This window comes from Ursus maritimus, unplaced genomic scaffold, assembly GCF_017311325.1.
Source record: "Ursus maritimus isolate PB19 unplaced genomic scaffold, ASM1731132v1 scaffold_7, whole genome shotgun sequence".
Taxonomy (NCBI): Eukaryota; Metazoa; Chordata; class Mammalia; order Carnivora; family Ursidae; genus Ursus; species Ursus maritimus.
Window position 1 is genome coordinate 19,791,424 of NW_024426885.1, and position 17,433 is coordinate 19,808,856.

The 17,433-nt window shown below is 36.4% G+C and overlaps 1 protein-coding gene across 11 annotated transcripts in view; it reads right to left on the reverse strand.

Moving 5' to 3' along the window:
• The window catches only part of ADD3 (adducin 3), a 127,376-nt gene that overhangs the window by 42,160 nt on the left and 67,783 nt on the right, over positions 1-17,433 (reverse strand). The gene's annotated exons all lie outside the window — the stretch shown is intronic.

Consider the following 17,433-nt stretch of genomic DNA (forward strand, 5'->3'; position numbering starts at 1 on the left):
GACAACACAAAGAAATGGAAAGACATTCCATGCTCACAGATTGGAAGAATATTGTTAAAATGCCCATGCTACCTAGATTTAACGCAATCCCTATCAAAACACCAACAGCGTTTCTCACAGAACTAGAACAAACAATCTTAAAATTATACAGAACCATGAAAGACCTCGAATAGCCAAAGCAATGCTGAAAAAGAAAAAAGTGGAGGTATCACAATTCCAGACTTCAAGTTATACTACAAAACTGTAGTAAAAAAAACAGTATGGTAATAGCAACAAAAACAGACACATCAATGGAAGAGAATAGAAAGCTCAGAAATAAACCCACAATTATATGGTCAATTAATCTTTAACAAAGAAGGCAAGAATATGCCAGCCACTGAACTTTATATACACTAGTTTACTTACTTCTCTGAATCCCAGGAGGTAGGTTATCTCTTTACAAATGAGGAAATAAATTATTGAGAAGTAACTTGTCTCAGGCCAAAGAGCTAGCAAGTGGTGGACCAAGGATTTAAATCTCGCCTGTAGCTCTCTAAAGCCGGTGGTCTTAATCACAACCCAGACCCAGAGGTAAGCTAGTACTTTCTTTTCAAATGCCAATTCCAGCTACTCAGTAGCACTGATTATTTTTTATTTTTGAGACTGGTAAAACCTTTCCAAACAAACAAGCAAACAAAAAGTACCAGATTTGCCAGGATTTGGAAGGGAGTCATGCCTCTTCACTATACTGCTTCCCAAGGAGGGTTATTTTAAGGGAATAAAGTGGTAGATTTTTTATTTTAAGGGAATAGAGTTTTTCTTAATCCTGAACAACTAAACTAAGCATATATATTTCTGCTTCTAGAGGATATGGAAACAACTCGGTTCCAGGGCTCCTTCTCTTTAAAATTAACTGACCCTATTTTTTAATTCAAATATAATGCAAAGTTATATTAATTTCAGGTATACAATATGATTCAACAATTCTACACATTTCTCAGTGCTCATCAAGATAAGTGTACTCTTAATCCCCTTTATCTATTTCAAGCCCCCTCCCCTCTCCTCTCTGCTATTAGTTTGTTCTCTATATTTAAGAAATTTTTTTTGTCTTTGTTTCTTAAATTCCACATATGAGTGGAAATATATGGTATTCGTCTTTTCCTGACTGACTTATTTCACTTTGCTTTATACCCTTTAGGTCCATCCATGCTGCTGCAAATGACAAGATTTCATTTTTTATGGCTGAGTAATATTCCATGTGGGGGGGGGGCTCTGCGTGCATGCACATGTATATGCACATACACATATATCTTCTTTACCCATTCATCTATATTGATGGACACTTACTTGGATTGCTTCCATATTCTGCCTATTGTAAATAATGCTGCCATAAACATATGGGTGCATACAGCTTTCTGAATTAGTGCGTTTGTTTTCTTTGAGTAAATACCCAATCACGGAATTACTGGATCATATGGTAATTCTATTTTTAATTTTTTTGAGGAACCTCCATACTGTTTTGCACAGAGGCTGTACCAGTTTGCATTCCCACCAACAGTGCACGCAGGTTCCTTTTTCTCCACATCCTTGTCAATGCTTATTTCTTGCGTGTTTGATTTTAGCCATTTTGACAGGTGTAAAGTGACATCTCATTGTGGTTTTAATCATCCAATCCTATTTTTAATGCTACATATATACAGTCATGCTTTCTAGTACTTCAAAGCAATATAAACCAGGGCAAACCAGTATGAACTTCACTGGGAGGAAAAACATTCATCTTCTAAGAGGATTCTTTGAATTGAAAATGATACAGGAAACAGATTTTTTACAAAGTAAAGTTATAAAACTTACTGTCAACACTATGGGTTTCCCTCTGGCCATGAAGATTAGAAACAAGGTATCAGGCATAAACAAAAATTCTAGTTTAAAAATCTTATCCAAATATTTATGAAATAACCACTTAACATGTATGTTTGAAGAAATTTAGGTTCAAGGCACAAACAGATGAAATACTCTGGAATGATGGTTTTCAAACTCTTTAAAAATGGCAATCCACAATAAGAAATACATTTTATAGTGTAATCACATACAAATACATGAGATATATAACTGAAATAAGTTCATGGTACTTTCCCTTACTATGTAGTACATTCTGATATTTCTATTTTAATTTTTTTTCATTAAAAAAATACTAGTCATATAGATTCTTGATCTACTAATGGGTTGTGACCCACAGTTTGAAAAAACACTATTCAAGAAACTTTAAGTTATGGTCAGATGGGAAACAGAAAGGAAAAGAGGTGTGTTTGTACAGGACATGGGCGAGGAGGGAATGAATATATATGCTAGAGATAGAAGGGAACTGGATATGCTTCCTTGAGATTTTTTTAAAAAATGTTCATGGCAGGCTATAGCAGTTAGAACCTAGTGATTTGGGGGATAATTACATTTTCCTCGTTTGGGCAGTTAGTGCCATCTGTATTACTCAATGTCCATTTGTTTTTCATTTTTTCTCGAGTCTTATCTATTTCTAGTTCATTTTTCCAGATCTCTTTGCTTATGTTTGTAGTCTCCACAGGCAGGGGAGTCCATAAGTGGTAGATGAACTGAATTATTTTACTATATCACAACTCCTCCCAAATCAATCTGGTTTGTATTAGTTCTAGGCTGGGAATGGTAAAAACAATCTTATGAAAAGTTATTAAAGAAAGTCTTTCCAAACTTAATTCTTGGCAGTTTTAACAGCTTCTTCTAGAACATAAGCAAAAAGATGATTGTACTTTCAAGTACCAAGCCTATTGTTCCACATTTAAAACAAAAATCAAAGATATGCCAAGAACTTCAAAGCAGCGTATTTGTTTAAAACAACAAAAGCAACAACAACAAATGCTGGTTTATTGAGTTAGAGTTTTTCTTAATGAAATTTACTGTAAAATTGTGAATACAATCTGGACCGTGCACAAACTGTAACAAGCCACAGCCTTAGATTGACCAGTGAGGTTTTATTCATTTTAAATTCTAAAAGGCATAGGGACGCCTGGGTGGCTCAGTCAGTTAAGCATCTGCCTTTGCCTCAGGTCATGACCCCAGGGTCCTGGGATTGAGCTCTGCATCAGGCTCCCTGCTTAGTGGGGGGCCTGCTTCTCTCTCTCCCTCTGCTACTCCCCCTGTTTGTGTTCTCTCTCTGACAAAGAAATAAAATCTTTTAAAAAAGAAAAAAAAAAGCTTTAAATTCTAAAAGGCATGAACTACTGTCAACTGCTAGCCAAGGTTTTATATACAACTGACATGGAAATCAACAGACCTGGAAAAATGGAACTAGGCGTAGAGAAAAGTGAAGAAAAAAGGAAAAGAAAAAAAACCACAAAAAACCCAAACAACGGGCATTGAGTAGCACCAAGTAATACAGATAACACTTTCTAAGTGCCCCGATGGAAGAAGATTTAATTATCCCACAAGCACTAGGGTCTTATTGTTATAATGGCTATTGATTCTATTGAGAGTCTGTTGGAATATTTCAGACTAGATTCAAGGATCACATTTTACAGATCCGAGGAAACTACACTCAGAGGTGTTGAGTGATTTTTCTAAAGCTACCAGATTCAAGTATCAGATATTACTATAAAATCATAATAATGACATGTATTAGTATCATCATGTCATTCACAGATTGCCCCATGGTCAAAATTTACTCTTCCAATGAAACACATGGAAAAAAACCAGGCCTATCACATACATTTTATGCAGGAATTTTATAAATATCACTGGCTGTGAGGAATAAGCTATAAAGAAGGGCTACAAATTTTAGCACATGTAAACAGACTTAATGTATGACTGTCCCTCTAGCATGCACAGAAAAATAGATATACAAATTAGGCTTTTCAGTGGTAATCTGCTTCACCTAAATACACAAGGAAACCAGTTAAGTAACTAGACTTTTAAAGATTAAGAAGTATCCACTAACATATTACCACTAAGTCAAGGAAGTGCCTTTCACTTAATTCTTTGAAGCAAAAATTAAGAGACTATCTGGTCCAAATCTCTTATTTTCCAGATTAGATAACTAATGGAAAAGACGAGCCCAAGACCATATACCAAGCATCATCGGAGTGATCTAGGTTCTCTTAGTCCAGGGCTCTTTCCATGACACAATATTGCTTCCTCATAATTTTTTACCCTATATACTAGGTCTTTTCCATCAGTACTTAGGAAGCCAGATATAAAGATGCATAAAGACAAGGAGTATTAGGAGCTGGGCTGGTCAAGAAACTTCATGAGACAGGCAAAGACGAATGGCATCATCAAATATCTTGGAACATTCAACACAATTTTGAGTTCCAAACAAAAAGGAATGAAATGCAGAGTAAAGGCCCTTAAACCAGCTCAAATCCATCTGAAGAACTGCTAAACGGGCAATGATCAGTACTTTGGAAGTTCTGCTAACCCCAGATGATTACTATGTCTTAGTTAGAGGTTATCAAAATGACACTGGTTGTGCCCTGGATAACGATAAATTTTGTTCAAGTTTACGCTCTTACCCCTAAAGCATCATTTTGAAAGAGTTGAAGGCCTTTGACTATATAATGAAACAAATTAACCTTCAGAAAAAGATTATGTTGGTAGTTTTCCACTTCATGGATAAGAAAACTGAGGTTTAATAATTTGCCTCAGATTACCCAATGTTCTTCACCAAATGTGGAATTATTCATGGTTATAGATCTTAACAGGTATGAAAGAGTTGACCAAAAAAGATGGAATGGCTCAAAGACTGTCATTTTCTAGAAGTATATACAGCCATCACAACCTTGATCACAGCCTTTCTTTATTGTGGTGCCTAGGAGTACATTACAGGATCACAATATTTACCACCAAAATAGAAATGGTAAGTGATCTGAAAGTAGTGAGATTAAAAAGTCTTGCACAGCTATCAAACTGGTATAAAAGTAGAAACTTAATTCTCTCTGGCCTAGTGCCAGAATCTTTTCAAATGACTTCTGTTGAGTATATCTTTAAAATAAAACTATAAATCCTAAACTTCTATATAAAAGTCAGGAAACAACGAATCTACAGTTTATTAGTAAAAGATACTATTAATCTGAGCCTTAGTCTTAAAATTGAAACTTAAAGTCAAGGAAAAAAACAACAAATGATAATAAAATACACTGGTAATTGTAACACCACCCCATCATGTTGCTAATGTCCTGTGCTTAATGGAATCTGATAGTTGGCTCAGTATTCATTAAAAACAAAAACAGATAAAAGAAAATAGTCATTTGGAGGGCATACTTATGAGAATGTTTTGGTTTCAAACTTTGTTTTATAAAGAAAAATAGGGGCACCTGGGTGGCTCAGTCAGGTAAGCGTCTGCCTTAGGCTCAGGTCATGATCCCAGAGTCCTGTGATCAAGCCCTGCATCAGGCTCCTTATTCAGTAGGGAGCCTGCTTCTCCCTCTCCCTCTGCCTGCTGCTCCCCCTGCTTGTGCTTTATCTCTCTGTCAAATAAATAAATAAAAATCTTTAAAAAAAAAAAAAAAAGAAAAATAATACACTGCTAATTAAGATAAATTATTTCAGCAAACATGGAAAATACATCCTGTGCTTGTACAAATGGAATATAGTTACATTTTAAATAATGTATTATTATGATTACATCTAACTGCAGAGCAATAAGTACAAAAATTCTGAACAGCTGCTTGCTAGGTCAAAGTTCAGCAGGGTGAGCCAAAGACTAAAAGTATTCATTCAACTGCTGGACAAAGCATAGGATGAACAAAACCTCTTTCTCACTAAAGTACCAATACTTGATGAAGAATATTTCATTGATCAACATTACCTGTTGCAAGGAACAGTGTGCTGGACTCCCGTATTTGAAGAGGAGGGATTGGGGAGAAGGGCAGTTACTTGCTTAGACATTGGCAGGAGTGTAAGTAACATTTACTGGTAACTTGAAAAGAAACCTTTCATTATAAATAGATCAAATTTACAAAATACAATGGCCACACAAGGGGCAGAGTTACAAACTTGAAAATATGTATAAAAAGTTCAGATGAAGTGTGCTTTCTTGAAGTCCAAACAATCATTATCTAGATTTAGCTCAAATTATTCCCAACATGAATCATTTGGAAAAACAAATATGAAACTCGTTTTTAAATAAATAAATAAATAGCCTTATAAAACGGTAAGTAAAACAATCAACCACAGAGAGGCAATCCCTGAAGTATCTTGCAGAATCCAAAAAAAGATGGCCTTGGTGCCTTTACCCTCTTTTCTACAAAATTTGATGAATGTTCTGTATATATTCCCTCAGTCATCGTTTGTCTTCAACATGGAGCTTTTGGAAATGATTGGGAAAAAATAAAAGGAGGATTTTTTTCTTCTCCTACGAGAAAGCTGACAGAGACTAGTGGATTGATTACTTGAACGTGCCTCTTAGACATTTAGTTTCTGTTATTGAGTCCCCTGGTATCAGGGAAATTTTTAAAACTGAGATCCAGGAAACTCTCCAGAACTTGACAGCTCATGATAAATGAGAGGTTTTAAAAAGTGGAATCAGTAGAGATTGTGATTTTTTAAAAAAAGATTCATTGCTCTCAATTTCTGGAGATAACCTTCAATCTTTGGTTCTTTACTATATGGTAGTCCTTCTGGGCAAAAAGTTTTTCTTTTCGTTTTTATGAAACACCAACTCTCACATACTTCATGAACTAAAGTCTATTTATATGTGCAGCACTGAGCTTGAAAAATTGAAAGCCCTTGCTTTTGACATTTTCTTGAGAACAATGTTTGAGGTCAAATTCACTCTTACCGAATACTATACACCTATCTAGAAACCTCAGGAAACTTTCCAAAATGAATATCAGAATATAAGTAATATGGAAGACTTAACTCCCCCAAATTCCAATCTTACGTCTACTTATTTCTCAAGGCTTCTGAACTCAAGAAATTCTAGTTCCTCACTCTGAAGAAATGCAAACAATCCTACAAAGCTCATTATTAAAAATGAGTTGAGTTTGCAAAATTAAACAATCACCCAGAAGTCTAGTCTAGAAAACGGATTTGTTACTGTGGACAATACTTCTAATGGTTCATTCCTAATGGGGTCACTGTGACCTGTGAGAAACAAGAGGGGGCTTGGAGGGGCGCGCGTGTGTGTGTGTACACACGTACGTACACACACACACACACACACACACACACACACGGCAAAGCTCTTTATTGTAAACATTGAAGGAAAAAATATATAAATAGTTAAAGAACACAGGGTATGAGTAAGTCCTAAGAGTTCATTCTGATCTACTATTTCAGGTATTCCAGCTAAAGAATTTTGGTTTTTATGGTTATAACATATAAAATACAGCTGCAAAAGCCAATCCAAAAGCTGTAGGTAACTCAATACATGGTCACTGCAAGGAAGTCTGATTTGAAGGAGTCCCCACCTCCCGATTTTGGCTAGTAAGGAGGATTTCAAGATCATCACAACCCCATCTGTTTTCTTTCTATGGAAAGTCTAACAGTGAGCCATGAAAATGAAATTTATTAAGCACAGGTAACAGCACTTGAAAATCATTTTGAAAAATACTTGGTCGGAACACGCCATTTTAGAAATGTGATCGTTGTTATAAGAGCAGTCCATGAAAAGAAATGTTCATCAACCTCAGAAATCTGCTTTTGTAAAACTATTTTTGTGAAACTAGCTTTTTCAAATGAATCTAGAGTTCAATTTTACATACTGTACTGGGTTGAATAGTGTCCCCCCCAAATTCATGTCCCTACTTCAGAACGTGACCTCATTTGAAAATAGGGCCTTAATTTGTAATCAAGTTTAGATGAAGTCATACTGGATTAGGGCAGGCCCTGAACCCAATGACTAGTGTCTTTATAAAAGTGAGAGAGATGTGGACACAGACAGCAGACACACGGGGAAAAGGCTACGTGATGATGGAAGCAGAGATAAAACTGATGCTGCCACAAGCCAGGGAACGCCAAGGACTGCTGGCACCTGAAGCCAGGAGAGGCATAAAGCAGGTTTTCCCTCAGAGCCCCCAGAAGAAACCAACCTTGCTGACACCTTGATTTTTGGACTTCTGGCCTCAAGAACTATAAGAGAATACATTTCTGTTGTTTCCAGCCACTTGTTTTGTGGCACTTTTTTATGGTAGTTCTAGGAAACAAATACACACACTGTTCCAATGGAATTTCCATCCTGATAATACTGATTTTTTTAGGAGGCATTTTACCATCATAATAATGTAGATAACAATGTGGACAGATAGCACACCTTTGCAGAATCAAAGTTGGCTCTTTGGAAATAACAGACATCATTGATATAAGTAAGGGCAATGCAAGGTAAATATATTCCACAGTGCCATGACTTTTGCAAATTACAATTTTAGACTGAGAAACAATGTTGCCAAGAAAACCTGAAGTCAAGAGGATAACAAATGTTCTTGTCACATCATAAGCTGAACAGAAATTTCTTTGTAAAACTCCATGAGATTCACAATGAATGCTACCCACAAATAAAAGATGCAGTGGGCTCTACCACTTTCATAGCTGAAAGGGTGTTAAAGCAATTATCAAACTATAAAATATTATGGTCTGATGGAATATGTTCTCATTTAACCAAGAATGGATGTAAAAAGCCAAGTGCTCAGATTAGCTGGTTCTTGCCGTGCGTACTTACATGCAGTATTTCTGCCCATCTCCCCACACCAGGGACCACTGAACCCTAACCTGCAGCTTCAACGTCATGCCATAGGCCCTGGATCCCTAGGATTATGAAAAACCATAAGAAACTAGTTAAGCAGCTCAACATCAAGTTAGTTTTGCTGCTGTTTCTACTCTGTTGCCTGACTTTCACTTGAGCAATTCTTTTACCGAATTCTTAACGATCAAACTCTGTTGGGTTGCTCAGCCCCTCCAGTCACTATAAAGCAGCCGAAATCCCTTTCTTGTTTCTCTGTCAGGTAACTCCAAATACTTTCAGAATTGAAAGTCTATAACTGAACCTGATACGTCAGGTGTGAGTCTTAGACCCTTAGTTCCCTGAGGTCACCTGACAGCTCGGACCTCGGCTTATAGGGGATTTCTGATGCCAGGCAGTGTTCCCTGGTATTGATTCCCCATCTAGCCTTCTCCCAATCACCAAAACACCCTGTCCCGATGCTCTGCCCATGTGTCAGGGTTTGCCACTTACTGCTGAGCCTCCCTCTGACAGTCTGCAAGCCTGTTGCTGGGGTTCTGCCTAGTCCTCAAGGATCTGTCGAGATTCCGAATTCTTGTCAGGCATGTTTCAGTCACTGCAACTCCATTCCTCACACCATCCTTCTTAGTAATTTAGCTTGTGTGTATCTTCACTAAAGAAATTACATTAGACTTTTTAAAAACACATTTTTTGATAAAAACGTGTTTATGTGAAGAGAGGGCTAAGGGCCAGTAGTCAACATTGCCTGACCATCTGTTGTCTAACACGGTTTTAAGAATATAGCATGTTTTAACTCTTTTAATCCCCATAATAACTCTAGAAAGATAGGTGCTATCACCATAGTCGTTTTACAGACAAAGAAATAGCACAGAGAAGTTGCTTATCCAAGGCCACACAGGAGTACGTGTTAGCTGAGATACACATTCAAGGAGACTGGCTCCGGAACCTCTGCTCTTAACCACTGTGCTTTACTGTAGCTCTACCTTCCACCATCCCATTACTCTCCCTAATCTCCAATGAGGCTGTTAAATTTTGAGTCATTTCAAATTTATACCTGTTAAGATCCTTTGGTAAACGTTTTCAACTCATCCCCTACCCCAGCCCCACCTCTAAGTGAACCACCTAAGTGAACACCATCTAAGTCCCTACCTCTAATTGTGAACTCTTTGGCAAAATACGTATTTTCAGAGATTAGATTTTTCTTACAATGAAGTTTACTTGAATATGAAAACATGTGGTACAGGGTCTGACACTTAGGGATTATTAAGTCAATAATAAACGAGCAAAATTTCCTGGGCATTCACCAAATTTAATCTTCCACCAAGTGTAATACAAACTAGAACTACAATTGTAAGCTTTAGGAAGAGGTGGTAGTGGTGGGTGAGTTCTTTGGAACTTAATAACTAGATTATATATGTTCCATTATTTCATCGAGAACTGTGTTGGTCATTTATCGTCATTTAAAGAGGGCTAGGCTCTGACCAAGTATAAAGTAAGATCTAGCCTTGAAAAGTAGGCTTAGTCTATATGAATAAGAACCTTGAAAATGTATGCATACATTTTGATTTTTTATGACAATTCATATAAGGGTAAAGAGATTGAGATTCTTTTCTTGCATGGAGACAATGAGGAGAATGGAGATGATGGAGACAACAATTTAAGTCTCTAAACCACAGCTGGAACCTAAAGTCTTAATAAAAAGGAACTTTGAAAGAAGACCTAAAAAGTCTAATGTCAAAATCAGCGAAAAAAAGAAGGCATTAAACTAATTCATCATTTAATTTATGGAGAAAAGTTTAACAAAGACATCAGAAGTGCATATTTTTAAGGATGAAGAATACCTCTGTAAGGGCAACAGAGAGACAAAACATTTATAAACCCAAATAACAATTGTCCCAAGAAATATATACTGCCCTTCCCTAATATTACTTAATTAGAACCAAAGTAAGAATAGCATCTTTAGAACTTATGTCCTATTAAGCTCTAACACCTTTAAGATATTATTACATCTAATCCTACCCCCTTCAATTCTCCATATGAAGAAACAGGTCCCAAAAAGAATGTGACTTCTCAATGTGTCCATCAATTTATTTTGAGACTTTTCACATTACCTAGAGTAGCATATGATACACAGAAAGTAGATCATATGATCTGTCAATGTAAGAAAAGATTTAAAATAGAAACTGCATTAAAAAAAAACTCTTCTAAAGATTTTGGCAATAAACTAATTTCAGAAGCTACTACACGTTACATGTTAACTTTCATGAAAAAGAAAAGTCACCTAATGTCTCAAGCTCCAATTTCTTGATTTTAAGTAGTTTGCAGGTATGCATCCAGGGTTAATAATATACAAAACCAGATTTTTTTTGGTGTATTTTCATAAGAATTTAGAACCATTTAACCACTTTTTAAAATAACGAGAATGCTGCTCTTTCTAGCTTTAATGGTAATTCACTAGAGAGAATAAACTTTATGACTCAGCTTTTAGTACCCACTCACACATGCCTGAGGGGTCCACTTAAATTGCTTGCTATATTTTAAATTCAGGCTTGGAGTAGGATTCTTGTTTTTGTGAGGCTCACAAAGACTAGACTCACAGCTTAGTTCTATAGTGCCTATTTAGCTGGACTTAAAGCCTACATCAAGTACTTTATTGTCAAATAAAAAGCAATCTTCATGGAGCTTAGTGACTTAAGTAGCTCTCCACAGAGTTTGTTAAATATTTTGTTTCTACGTTTGATCTCTATTGTCAAGGAAGAGTTCTACAGAGTTGCAAAGTGTCAGAAAGTGTTGAACATCTAAAAGGTAGTATGGACACTACAACCTTTGGGGTTCATGGTTACGACTGAGAAGCACGAAGATACCTAATACATAATTTTCAAAAACACAATTTTCTTAGTCCCTCCCTCAAGGAAAAAAAAAAAAAGCACCTTGAAGTCCCACCTTTAAAAACACTTAGGAATCAGCCTGGGGGTTTCTAAAATTCAGGCTCCGAAAATAGGATGGAAAAGACCTCCAAGTGTATCCCTCATAGACTTAGAGGAAAATGATGACCCTCTCAAACAAAAGCCATTTCCCTGCTTTGCTCACCTTATTTCTCATGTACTTGAACTGTTTTCCCTCTCATCTCCATCCCTCCAAATCTTAATCCATACTTCGAGGTCTTATTCAAAAGCCAACTCCTTCCATAATGGCTTCCCCAATCTCCTCCACAAGAATTAGCCTCTCCCCCCACCAGTATTGCTCCCAAAGCACTTTTTCATAGTCTGTGTTGCCTTTAAATTATTTGTAAAGTAGGTCTGTCTGCCCCAGTAATTGGGTCAACATCTTTTTCCTTTCTTCACTGTCCACTTACAGTTATGCAATAAGGGTTTATTAAACTAAGTGAGGTAAGTAGGGCTACTGAATCATAATATCCCATTCTCTACTTGTCTTAGAATAAACTAGGGCAGAGTATTTAGAGCAACCCTTGAAAACTGGGCTAATCATGGTTTGTTCAGAATGGCCAGGTACCCAAGACTGTTGAGGTAATGAATTTCAACTGCATATAAAATAAATGTCTTAAGCTGACTGAAAAGTAATCACAAAAAAAGAGTGAAGGTATAAAAAGAACAACTTAAAAAAATCTATACTTACTCCTGGGTTTTGAGACTAGGTACAAGTTGTGGTACAAAAATGTCATTTTAAAATAATAATTAAAAAAAAAAAAACAACCGTACTGATCCTATCAATCAGCAAACACTAATTCAGCTGGTAGGTAAAGTCTCTAAAGAAATAAGAGACACAGGTCTAGGTCCTGCCCTTAAGGACTCTTCAGTTTAATCATAGCAGAACTAAGACACGACTACATGGAAAGGTAACGAACAGTAAAAATGAGTTTATGACAACTGCCAAATGAAAGATAAATAAAAAATATCCAAGAGTTGTTGAGAATGGCTGTTAAACAGAATTTGGGGTTAAGATAGTAAAGGAAGACTGAAATGAAAGGTAAGTTCTGATTTGCTTCATGTATAAAATGAGGTGATGGTTTGACCACATGACTCTAGGTTTACCTTCCAGCTCTGAAGCATTACTATATTCTTATCACTTAATTATAGTGGTGACTTGATATTAACGTACCATCCCCTGAATGGAGTTTTCTTCTTCCTAATCATCATGAAAGAAACAGCTTTGAAAAAGTAGACAGCCCTCAAATAAGAAGTACTATAAAATTATTTTAAACACAAATATCCAAAATTGAATGTGATATATCTCATAAGAGCATCTGATATTTCCTAAAAGACCCTGAGTTTGAGGCTTTTTCCTTTGTACTAGCTTCTTGGTGTAGCTTCCAGAACTCGAAACAGGCCTTTAAGTGGACATTTTTCATACCTGAAAGATGTATTTGAAACCATTTAATTTATTCTTGTCTCTCTGCACAGGAAGTGAGTAAACCTGCGAAAAGTTCATCACCGTTATTCACATATTTTTTTCTTCTTTGTTCTTTTTAACTGTTGTGACTTTTATGCCCAGCAGTTACTGATGGTCAAATGTATTCTGAAGCCTGGCCAAAGTTTTTTTTTTTTTTTTTTTTTTTTAGGGTAACACTCAAAACAAAGCAAATATTGGCTTAGTTATGACACTTGTTGTTCTAATACATTAATAGCCTATTGTTCACTGTGGTTGTCTCAACAAGATAATACATTGAAAAACAGCGTTTCCTGATAGGAAGTGAATTCCCACTGTGTGTCATAGGACCCCAGCCAAAAGCTGGGCTCCAAAGAAGAAACAGCAGTCCCTTCTAGGATTGCATAATGGAGCAGAGTAATGATTCGACTTTTTCTTCTCTGTCTCTTTTACACACACACACACACACTAAAATGGCTTTCTGCTTCAGCTCAAATTATAATCTATTGGACTGATTTTGCTATCATAGGATTGTTTTTCTAAAATGACTGCAAATATTTTAGACAAAGCTGTTCAACATCCTGTAGACAGCAGTATCCTGTATATTTCTAACTGTAGAGAATTTCCTTAGTCGTAAATGTCACAATGGATGGAGTAACTTGACAAAGAAGATTATCAGGATGTGTCATCAAGACATAGTGTGACCATTTTCAAAGGTTAGTGTCATGCAAGCAATAGATTAAGTCATAATATATGCCGGTACAATAACTGTAACAGGTTTTTATATGTCAGATACATGTAAGTAGGCAAAAATTAAGCCTCAGTTAGTCCAACCATAACTTTATTTTGTTTAGAATCTCATTAGTGAGAAACTGATGTCACTAGCAGATCCATACCCAGAAGAGTGTGCCTCCACAGTAACTGACACTGTCCTAACAAGACATTAAACCTTTTTAAATACTTAAAATACATCTTTTTATCTATTTTCACAGACTCAAAATTTGAAGAACTTTCTCTGCCCAATTCCACTTACCAGTAAATATTAGAAAATTCTAACAATGGAAGAAATAAGAGTTGTCATTTTAATAGATTCCAGTGAGACTCTCTGTCATTTAGGTACTTCCACTGCTTAATGAAGTGCTTGGTTCCCAGATGGTCCTCAATACATTTTGCTAAACTGAACCACAGGTCAAACAACTGATATGAAAATTAACACAGAATACTGGTAGTAATTATGCAGCATTGCTTCGATTAATAAATAACATCTCAGGTTTTAGAGAAGCATACTTATTCAAGGTATATCAAGGTTTCTGCCAGGAAGCTAGGCTAAATCAGCATATGAACACACAGACCTCCCCCCCTCCAGGCTGAGAAAATATCTTTTTATTTTTTTGTTGTTATTACACAAATCAAACAATGAAGTTCTTTACCATTCTGCTCTCAGGACAGCTGTCATTTGACAGAATTGCAAGAATAAAATTGTGAAACAGGCAATCCTAAACATCTTATTTGTGATGCAGCAAAAATTTCTGCTTCTGTTACTTTATAACTTTGCTGTGTAACTTGATAACTTTGCTGGCAGGATAATAGTGTAGAGTTCACCTCTAAGCTGCTTCCTCAGCACCAAATCAGACAACTTCAGCTATGTCAAGCAATAGCAATTTTAGCATTCAATGAAACAAGGAGATGGATTAGAGGACTAGAATGTGAAAACAATTTAAACAAGGGGGCTGATACCAAGTTTCAAAGCCCTGAGGATTAGCCTTGAATGGCTGGATTCATTAAAAATTACAAGGATCCATTTTAAAAACAAACATCACCTCACTCAGAATCTTCTCCTCAAGTATTCAAGCTTGATAAAAGGATCTGCTTTTCTCTGGAATGGGTTTCATACTTCTGAAATTGACTTTTTAGAAAAGGAGAGTTTATATAAAATATAACATTCAACTTCTCTTTTTTACAGTCTTATACTTTAAAATAGCTTAGCCCAAATGGTAGGTCAAATAAATTACACATTACACAAAATACACAAAAGATGTTTTCAATTTAAATAACAGAAACTTAATATAAATTGGGTTATATAGCTCAAATCTTCAACAAAAATATAGGTAAATACTACAGTGTAAAGGGCATTAAAGCTCATCTATTTTAACCTCTCATTTTATAGGTGGCAAAACTGAGGATCAAGGAGGTTAACTGACCTGCCCACAATCTTACACTCAAGTTACCAGACTTTGAACCCAATGTTATTTCATGAATCTGCTGAAAAATGACTTCCAGGGCAGTTCTTACTCATGAATGGCTGGGACAGTGGAGCCTATCCTTGGTGTTCTAGCTAGAGGAGGAGAAATTGATGAGGGATTTCTCTATTTCTGCACAACACTATTACCCCTTTCAGCACCTGGGTTCTGCCCCCAAAATGGAGGTAGGAGAGAGGACTCATTAAGTATATCTGAGAGGGGAGAAAGGGAAGAATTTGGAAATAATCCAGATGTCAAAGGATGAATTAATAAATCATAGTACATCCATCCATACACCGAAGTACTATACAGCCATTAGAAAGAATGAGGTAGATACATAATGGTGTGCATAGCATAATTTAATTTGCTTTAAAAAAAGAAAAGATGTGCACTCATAGAAATTTTTTGGAAAAATAGAGAAGAAACTTCCCCTTAGGGAGTAGGGCTCAGGCGTTAGGGTTGCAAAGAGACATTCTGTCATATGCCTTGCATACTGGGATAAACAGGAGGGAATTTAAGGGCAGCTATATAGAGCTTGGTGAAAAAAAATTCACTCCACTTTATATTACATAATTATTACAAGAGAAAAATAAGATTATTATTATTTTATTTATTTATTTATTTTTAGAGAGGGGTGGCAGAGGGAGAGGGAAAGAGAGATTTTTTAGCAGGCTCCATGCCCAGCACGTGAGCCTGACATGGGGCTCGATCTCACAACCCTGGGATCAAGACCTGAGCTGAAATCAAGAATCAGACGCTTAACTGAGCCAACCAGGTGCCCCAGATTTTTTAATAATATTTTTTTAAAATAAGAATATTACTAGAGATATTAACTACTGACATTGTACAAAAGTTCCAAATAAAATCGATTTAGAAAATTTCCCGATTTCAATATTTAACAACAAAGTGGTTGGCAAGCTTTGCTCTGGAGCAACTATAAAAACATCTAAGATTAAGTGTATTCTCCTAGAGTTTAAAGGGACAATAGAGATCATCTAGCTCAGTAGACTGAAACCAACATTTTAAAAATGAAAAAAGAACAAAAAATAGAGTGTTTTCTGTGCTGTAAGGGAAGCTTATTTCAGAAATTAAGTGGTGTGTATGTGGTTTGTGTACTGGGTAAGAATGCAAAACACAACTTGAAAATTTATTTTCTTGTTGAGGTGATGATTAGCATATTCTACTGCTCAGAGTAGAATCAAAGAGTAAATTTCTAAAATTTCTGATAGACACAGTTTATTCAAAGTAAAGCTTTAGTTTTCATGTCATTTATAAGAATGATTCTGGGTTAACATCTAAACATTTTTGCCCTCAATTCCAATACATCCCCTTTAGCATTTTTGGAATAGGCATGTGTCTTCACAAAGAGAATTAGGGTATTCTCAGCTGGAAAAGATCGTAGAGAGCTAACCCAAATTCCCAAGTTTACAAGCGAGGAAACCAGTGTCCAACGTAATAGCCTTTTGATTCCCAGGCTAGCGCTTTTATCTGATACTAAGCTTCTACTTCATTCTTAACCTTGTGATGTTAGAAAATGGCTAAACACATGGGGCGCCTGGGTGGCACGGCGGTTAAGCGTCTGCCTTCGGCTCAGGGCGTGATCCCAGTGATCTGGGATTGAGCCCCACATCAGGCTCTTCTGCTATGAGCCTGCTTCTTCCTCTCCCACTCCCCCTGCTTGTGTTCCCTCTCTTGCTGGCTGTCTCTGTCTCTATCTCTATCGAATAAATAAATAAAATCTTAAAAAAAAAAGAAAATGGCTAAACACAATTACTACCAAGTTTTAAAGACGAAGCTAAAGCAAGGAAATGCTCACAAGTCTAAGTCCAAAAAGGATGACACAACGTCCCTGCTGCAAGCTTTATGAAAATCTGCCATTTTCAACACTCAGTTTGGATTTCAACTGAAGCAAGTGGTTTAACTTGCTTGTACTGAATGGGTGTGTCTACCCCACAAGGGTACACGATGAGCATGCACGAGAGGAAGACAACAGTCAGTACAGAAGAGATCACAGAGCACAACCTCTCTCTCAATATGCCTACTCTGGTCAGTGCATAATTAAACACTTCACCGGCATTTAAAACACAGCTACAAATGAAACCCCAACATGTGAGGGGAAAACAA